At 36.2% G+C, this 8736-nt stretch overlaps 1 long non-coding RNA gene across 2 annotated transcripts; it reads right to left on the reverse strand.

The window, feature by feature from the left end:
- Window positions 1-247: 247 nt before the first annotated feature.
- LOC131552346 (uncharacterized) lies at window positions 248-8516 on the reverse strand. 2 transcript variants are annotated; one of them, XR_009273946.1, is made up of 3 exons: window positions 6054-6305; window positions 3783-5375; window positions 248-2746 (listed from the first exon to the last, which is right to left on the reverse strand). It is a non-coding gene; the product is annotated as an uncharacterized LOC131552346 (long non-coding RNA). The 2 variants fall into 2 exon arrangements; XR_009273947.1 differs by lacking the exon at window positions 248-2746 and adding an exon at window positions 8313-8516 and having other exon boundaries at window positions 3554-5375; window positions 6054-6138.
- Window positions 8517-8736: the final 220 nt, after the last annotated feature.

An 8736-nucleotide genomic window follows, 5' to 3' on the forward strand; every position in this document is an offset into this window, starting at 1 on the left:
GCCCAAGAGGGTTAAGGCAGTGCTGGAAAATAATGGTGGCCACACAAAATATTGACACTTTGGGCCCAATTTGGACATTTTCACTTAGGGGTGAACTCACTTTTGTGGCCAGCAGTTTAGACATTAATGGCTGTGTGTGGAGTTATTTTGAGGGGACAGCAAATTTACACTGTTATACAAGCTGTACACTCACTACTTTACATTGTAGCAAAGTGTCATTTCTTCAGTGTTGTTGTAATGAGGCGAATGAGACTTGAGACGTGCAGATCCATTTGCAAGCTTTATTAAACAAAAGAATCGATATCGATTCATTAAAATTAAGATTTTTGGTACGATTACGTGCACCGTTACACCCTATATAACTTATTATAAAACCCTTACATATACTTAAGATTTAAGTATGAAATTAGAAAGAAAACTTACCTCTTTACTCTCTGCCATCGTCCAATTCAATTCTCCTGGCTTTCTGTCTCGTCAGGAGAAAGCCAATCAACAGCCAGGCAGACGACGAGCAGCCAATCAATACAGGATTTGGCTAGCAGCCAATAGCATTTGTCAACACAACAAGCATACGTTTAGGCCCCACCCCCTGACTGTCAAAACTTCCTGGCCGAAGGGTTCAGCTTGACCGTATTTAGATGTGCGCGCGTGTGCAGATTCTGCTCGCACGTGTGTTAAGATCTGCGCGCACGTGTAGAAATTACTCGTGCGTGTGTTAAGATCATAGACTGTAAAAAAAAATGGACGTAGTGTCCGTGACGTCACCCGTAGGTTTCTGTAAAGCGTTTTTGAAGCCTAAAGTGGGCGGAGCCGACCGCCGCCATCTTGGAAGCGCATCACCGCGCGTCACTCCCGGATAATCGAAAATGGGCAAAAAGGCGGGACGTGGGTGAAGCTGAGCTGAAACCACGCCCCTCTATAGTGACAGCAGTGCTGCCCATAGGCATAAATCCCGGGGGGGATGGGGGACAGGACCCCCCCTATCTGAGGCTTGTCCCCCCTAAAAATATCATTACAAGTGACTCTGTGTATTGAAAATAATATAACGGACATATACTTAAAATAATTGTGTGATTAGTAAAACAAAATAAATGCAAAAAAACGTTTTAAGTTCAGAAATGTTTTGATTCCCCCCCTCCCTTTCCTCACAGTGGTTTGGTCCACTGCGTGCTTTCCTTCTTTACTGATAAACACACACGAGTTCGGTGAGAGAGAGCAAGTTAGTTATGTGCAAGTAGGCTGTCGAGGCTATTTTATTCTCTTTAAACATCGGGTGAAATTATTCTTTCTCTTTAATACAGATGATGCTGGATCATTAATAAATTAATCATGACAAAAAAATTATGACATCCGATGTATTTTCTATGAGCGATTATAAGGTTAACAAACTTAATACCATAGCTTGTCACCCACTACAACTAACACAGCGATAAGCCTGTGTGTGAACTGATATTAGGCTAATATTGTACTTGACTAGACAAAACCTAAAATACTATGGATGACGCAAAATAATAATTATAATATGACCTCGTGGTGAACCATGAACTCATATTTAAACACGGTCTCCATGCTATGTACACATGCTGTGTACACATATCTATCCTTACAAGTACAATTTTGGCTGTATTATTTGTGTCCCCTTCAAAAATTGCTCTTGAGAAATTTTACGTTTATTGTCCCCCCCAACTGTCAAATGAAATTTACGCCCCTGGTGCTGCCGTGCAAAGACAGAACACCATAACTTCGTTTTTGGTCGAAAATGAGTTATTGATCATTTTGGGACATTAATGACCTCCTTTATCATGTGTTTAAGTATCATGGAGAAAAGCCCCGGAGAAACCAAGGCAGAGCACAGTATAACATCAGTTACCGCGCTTTGACTTTGTTTTGGAAAGCTCAGATAAGTTACGGTGCTCTGCATATGTTTGCATTCGTTCGTCAATACTGTGCCAGCCTGGAGTTACACGGTATTCTGCCTTTGTTTTAATGTCCATTAAAGTCTACCGCGTTTATTGTGTACTTCTATATCTGTTGGCACTTCATTAGACAAACAAATGAGAGAGATCGCGATTTAACAAACTGCTCCATATAACAAAGCACTGTAAGCAATAACGATTAAAAACATCTAATTGCCAGATTCCCAGTGTCCTACCTATAATTATTTTTTTCTGTACAAATACAAATCATTAAAGCCAGTTTTCTAAGTTTCGCACTAGAGAGTTTCACACGCTGGAGCAGCGCTCGCAGCAGTCCACCTGTCACTCAAGTGGCCACGCCCTTAATTATGCAGAACTTTAAGGCTTAATATAATTTAAACGGATGAGTTATAAAAAAATTCACCCCCCTCACAGTTGTCACGAAGGGCAAAATTAGCTATATAGACCAAAATAATTTTTTGTACCAGGCTGTAAACGTTTTTTTTTCGATGAATTGCAGTTTTAGTCACTTCCGTGTTGGTTTCACTAGAGGGAGCGGGAGGTTGCCGCTTGGTTAAGATCTGCACGCGCGTGCAGATTCTGCTCGCGGTTTTGTTATTTTGTGCGCACAGTACTGTAATTCGCTTGCGGGCTGTGTTCATGCGCTTGTGCAGTTTTGTCCCACTTTTAACGCCATACCTAGTCTTGAAGGTACACAGTATGTAGTTGCAGTGGAGCGGTCTGGTGTTTGGTGCCTTGGAAGAACTGACTGGTTTGCATCTGAAATCTTGCAGTGATGACAAAGCACCAATGAAACCTTTGGCCACACCCTGATGGAGAAAGAAAAGTACATTTTAAGTTAAAAAAATTAAATGATGCCTTTTAAATCACTTACAATGTATCAATATCAGTTAATTAGTTTTTTTTTTTTTTTTGTGGCATAAATCCATCCATTGCACAACAGGGAGCATTGATGCTGACTGGATTTGTAATAGAACATGTACATTTCATATTATATGGCTAAGTTACCTTAAATAGCATAAAATTATATCATAATATAACGGTCCTGCCTGTTGTTGATAAATACCAATGGTGACGTTTTACACATTGATTGATCAGTTGTCCCAGTGTTTACTGAATCTAGAGATTCACTAACCTAGAACTGACTAGAAAAATCCATTCAGTTGTTCATTTTCGTTCGGAACGACAAACTTCTCTTATGAAGCGCCATTCATGGGACAAGAATTCATTATAGTAACACAGCTTTTGACATTGTGTTTTATGGATTAAACAAGGTGAGAGCACGTTCCCTTAACTTAAACTTCCCTCAGACATAACGTATCATACAACGCTTATTCAATGTTTTTATTTATGTTGTACGCTTGTGTATAAATATATACATTTTAAATAAAACATTTACACCTTTATAATATGCATTTTATAAATGAAGTATAACGTTAAGTACAAAGATTTATTCAGTGTCACTTGACTTACTTGATGCCTGAACTTGACATATACTGCACTGTAAAAAAAAAAAAAGTTGAGCGAACTTAAAAATCTGCTGAAGCTGGTAAAACAATTTTTTTTAAGTTCGCTCAACTTTTTTTGTGGGAGATTCTCACATTTTTGTTGTATAAACTTAAAACGACAAGTTGAGAAAATTCAAAAATCTGCTGAAGCTGGTTGCCTTAAAATTTTAAGTTGGCTCGACTTTTTTTTTTTTACAATGTGTCTTATATCCACTTTTCTTCAGATATACAACTCATAAATCACTTTCTAAATGTCCACTCAAAAAAATTGGATATGTTGCATGATTTTCTCGCTAAATTTAGTCTAAAAAAATAACATTTATTTAGTGCAACTCACCTGACTCATGAACTTGACAAGATGGCGGCGCTGTTTCTCCTGCGAAGTCACTCAGGCTCGTGCACGTGTGGAATGATCTCAGTGTTGGCTGGATTTGTTTTTATTAGTTTAGTCAACATTTAGCATTCTGAATGTTGACTGGATTTGAAAATAACCATTCATTTCATATTTTTAAAATATACTTGTGCAGACTTAATATGTCTTCTCAACTAAGCACACGCAATAAAAAGAGTTCAACTTAAATATTTGGAAACACTTTATTTTGATAGTCCACTTTAGACATTCTACTAACAGTAAGAAACTTTGCAACTACATGTCAACTAGCAGTCATTAGGTTATTAGGAGACTCTCTGCTTAATAACTTCTAACACTTTATTTTGATGGGTCTACAACATACAACATACTGACTATCAGAAACTTTACAAATATATGTCAACTTATTCTACTAACCCTAAACCTACCCTACTGAGAGTTAGTAGACATGTAGTTGCAAATTAATGAGAATTAGTTGACACGTAGTTACAAAGTTACTTATAGTTAGTAGAATGTCTAAAGTGGACTATCAAAATAAAGTGTAACCAAATATTTTTGCCCTTTCAGCATTTTGTTAATTGGATTTTATGTACATATGACGCAGTATTATTGAAGTGGGAGGAACATCATAACTAATTTACACAACTGTTAAAAAGTTTGGGGTCAGTAGGATTTTTACATCTTTGAAAGAAGTCTCTTATACTCACAACTCAAAAAACAGTTAAAACAATAACAATGTGAAATGATATTACAATTCAAGAGAACTGTTTTTTTAATTATTATTTGAATATGTTAAAATTGTAATGTATCGCTGTGATCAAAGCTGAATTTAACATCATTACTCCAGTCTTCAGTGTCACATGATCCTTCAAAAATAAATCAGATTTGCTGCGCAAGAAAAATTTCTGATTATTAACAATATTAAAAAAAAGATGTGCTGATAAAACATTTTAGTGTAAACTTCTTTCTTTTTTTTTTCAAGATTCATTGTTAAATAGACTCCAGACCTTTAAATGGTATTGTACAATACTTTTCAAAAGTTTGCAGTCAGTGAGGTTTTTTTATAAATTCATTTTTATTCAGCAAGAATGCATTAAATTGATGAGAAGTGAGAGTAAATATTTTTGTTTCAAATAAACACTGTTCATATTAAACTTTGTTCATTAAGGAATCCTGAATAATACACACAAAACACAAAACAAAATATGAATCGGGAATATTTCCTGAGCAGCAAATCAGCATATTAGAATGATTTCTGAATAATCATCATGTAAAACTGGAGTAATGATGCTGAAAATTAATCTTTGATCACAGAAATAAAATACATTTTAACATCACTCACTCATGTTTGAATGTCAAAACCTTCTTAAAATAACTTTAATAAAGAATTGTAAAAGATGCATGGTGATTATGCATTTTTGTCACTACGTATTTGCATACATGAAGTGATTTAATGAGCTTTCTCATGCAGCTTACCTATGTTTCCCACATCTCTGTCAGCAGCTTCCTTCAGAAATTTAGACATCTTGGAGCTTCTCTTCTGTTGTAGAAGTGTTACTCCTGAAACCACAGAACAATTTTTATCAATAATTGTTTGCCATTAAATATCAAATCACGTTTTAACTAGATTCAGTTAATTCATGCTCCTTTAAGTGACGTCACCGATTAACAGTAAAGTTACAGCACATATTTTAAGCTAAATAAATTCGTCTAATTCCAATAACCCATTGACAAAACCTTTACAAAGCTATTAAAATCTCCCAACTACACATAAATATGTGATGAAAAGTCAAAACTTTGATAAATCAGAGCTCAATATCGTCTGAAAACAGTTGAGATGCTAACGGACTTTTTCGAAGACACTAAGGCCGTGTTCACACTTGGCATCTTTTTTGAAGCTGCCATCGTCTGTTTTACATTATAATCCTATGGAGTAAACCGTGTTTTCAAAAAAGTCCTGAGGCTTTTAGCACACAGCGCTAGCTACCGTTGCAGCTGTTGTTATAGCAACAAAAGACGTCCTCGGCTGCTATTTGTAACCAAAACGCTTCCAGCTTTTTATTTTACTAAAAATGCGCTCTTGACGGCTTTTTCTAGTCAAAAAAGACGCCAAGTGTGAACACAGCCTCAATCGACTTTATGAAGTAAATATTCAACAGAAGCGTATCAATTACAAGAAAGAAAAGTGTCAGGAACAGTTGTATGTAATATTTGTGTGATTTTAGGGACTAAACTCACCTGAAAACGGTGAAAGCAGCGAGAGAGGCAGTGTTGCAGCTGTCAGTTGGAGAGTTGCCGCCCCGTTTCCATGTTAACTCCCTCCCTGCAGCGTTTGAATGATGAGACTCAGAGCGCAGTCCATCAAAACACGTCACAGTCACACACCATTTAAGTAAACATTATATAGAACATAAACAACAACAACAAAAAATATTTAATTTTGAATTTTAATCGTTTTGTAGTTATATGACCCATTCATACATAGTTGTAAACTGCAACCCGCATGTGATAGTGGGACAAAGTAGCACTTTTATTTTTATTTAATTTTTATATATATATATATATATATATATATATATATATATTTTTTTTTTTTTTTTTTTTTTTTTTTGCTATTTTTTTTTTTGATTTTGTATTATTGTTTTTTTTACGATCATTCAAACTATTTATTTCATTTAAAAATGTGCTTGCAGTTTTTATACTAAACTTTTGTTAATAATTATAATTCTTTTTCAGTGATTTTTATTCAGTGCTTCAGATTCCTTCTAACTGTAAAAATGTAATGTAAAACATAAATGTAATATATATATATATATATATATATATATATATATATATATATATATATAATTTATAAAACAAAGTGTCATGTAAGAGCTCAGTAGAACAGGACAGACACACTGGTGCACCGACGGAGGCCCAGCCGCGGCAAACCGCTGGTGGCGTGCCACCCAAAAAACGCTATAGAGAATGAGAATGTGACGTAACTTATACGCTGCCGACATCTTAGCAGGATTCCGTTGTTTGTTTACAGTCTATGGTTGGTTGTTTGTTGCTGTCGAGTTCTGTTGATTTTGTTTTCGCGATGCCTGGAAACTGCTGTTGTGTGAAAAACTTTTTTTCAAATAATTGTTTTATTATTTTAATAGTTTGTTTGACTTTGGACACCAAATGTACCTGCAATTACAGAATCATCCATATGTACAAGCTCCCATCACCCAACACAGTAACCAGTCTATGATTCAGTTAGCAGTTTTTTGTTTTTTTTACAATAATAAGCATTAGAACTTTAAAAAGCATAATAAAAGTGGAGTGCAACCTTGGCAAGTATGACTGAGCTCTCGCAGTTTACAGCTTTGTGGGTTTGTAAGTCTTGCACCCAGCCGCAGCAGAATTGTTGATAAGCTTCTAATGATTTAAAGTTTCTAAACTCTTGCATTCTGTAGGCACTAATGCCATAAACCAGGTAATTGACGATGTCAGGGTATGTGAGAGGTGGTAGTGTTTCTGGGTTTTTCGTCCATTCTGTAACTGGCACGTCGTACGGGTCGATGTTATTAATGTCAAGCAGTTGCTCTAAATAACGCTGTTTAGCGGTGTTGTTTAGTTTCTCCCGAGATAACCCCTTTCCTTTCTCTTTTTCCTTCTCCATTTCTTCCAACAAAACTGCGCAGTATCTCAAAAATTTAATTATTAAATTAATCTGATCTCTCTCCCTGTTGCTATTTCTCTTGGTCTCGCTGCCTGATGCCTGATAAAGCAGCGTTTGTGAGCTCAGCGTTGCTTTGTGTAACGTACAGCCCAACAGCCGTTTCCGGGGAAACCTCAGTTCTCCCGCTTTAAAGCGCCTCCTGCTGGCAGAGAATGAATTTGCATTTTTAATAAGTCCGTCCAAGTAGTTAATCGCTGCATCTCAGTCTGTCTGATTTACGCAGCAAACATATTTTGCTTGTTATCAAAACATAATCTACTCTAGAGGGACTGTTGTTACTGATTGTATTTGGATGTCTACCGGAAGTTAAGTTAGGGCCACAAAAGCGCGCATGCGTAGTAACGTGTGTTTATGTTGTTGCCGTTGAAACCGTATAGCGTTTTTAGATTGGTCGGCTCGCCGATGGTGTGACGGTGGTCCGACCATAGCCGTATTAAGCCGCTGAATTTGTGCCGCCCAAAAAACGCTGGTGGACCGCCAGGTCATTGTTTGCTGGGTACACTTTTACTCAGGACTCTTCAAACCACCATCGAGTGTTTGTAATAACTTACTTTTGTGATCACATGTGGAATTTGATCGTTTACTGTTGTTAAAACATGCTATTTATAGCCTTTCATATCCCTGCACAAATTAGCATTTCAGATGTACACATTAACTAAAATAAAATCACATACAGACCATATCCTATCGTAATCGTGTGTTTATTATCTTATATAATCTATAGTGGCTGTTGTCATGTTTATTTCTGCTGTGTAAGCCTTAACATGTGCTCTGCTGAAACTCACGTTGTTTGTGATGTTAACCGCCTCTCCGTTCTTAAGTTGCCAGGGATCCAAGTATAATACACATTAGTAAAAGGATCTTTTTAATTTTTATTTGTCTTTGGGCGGCTGCGGTACATTAAAAAAGTAGCCCAAAACGGCTCTGTAATTTTTCCCGCGACTGTATTTTCAAAATAGTCCACTTGTGCCGTTACACTGGTTCGCTGTACCCTCGTCACACAATGATATATAACCTTCCGCGCTGCGATGACGGGAAGAAGTTGGGGTCAAACCTTATCAAGCGATTAATTTGCGTTAAAAAAAATATATTAACGCGTTAAAATTTTTTGATTAATTGCATGCGTTAAGGCGTTAACGTTGACACCCATATATATATATATATATATATATATATATATATATATATATATATATATATATATATATA

Source organism: Onychostoma macrolepis, chromosome 02 (assembly GCF_012432095.1).
Source record: "Onychostoma macrolepis isolate SWU-2019 chromosome 02, ASM1243209v1, whole genome shotgun sequence".
NCBI lineage: Eukaryota > Metazoa > Chordata > Actinopteri > Cypriniformes > Cyprinidae > Onychostoma > Onychostoma macrolepis.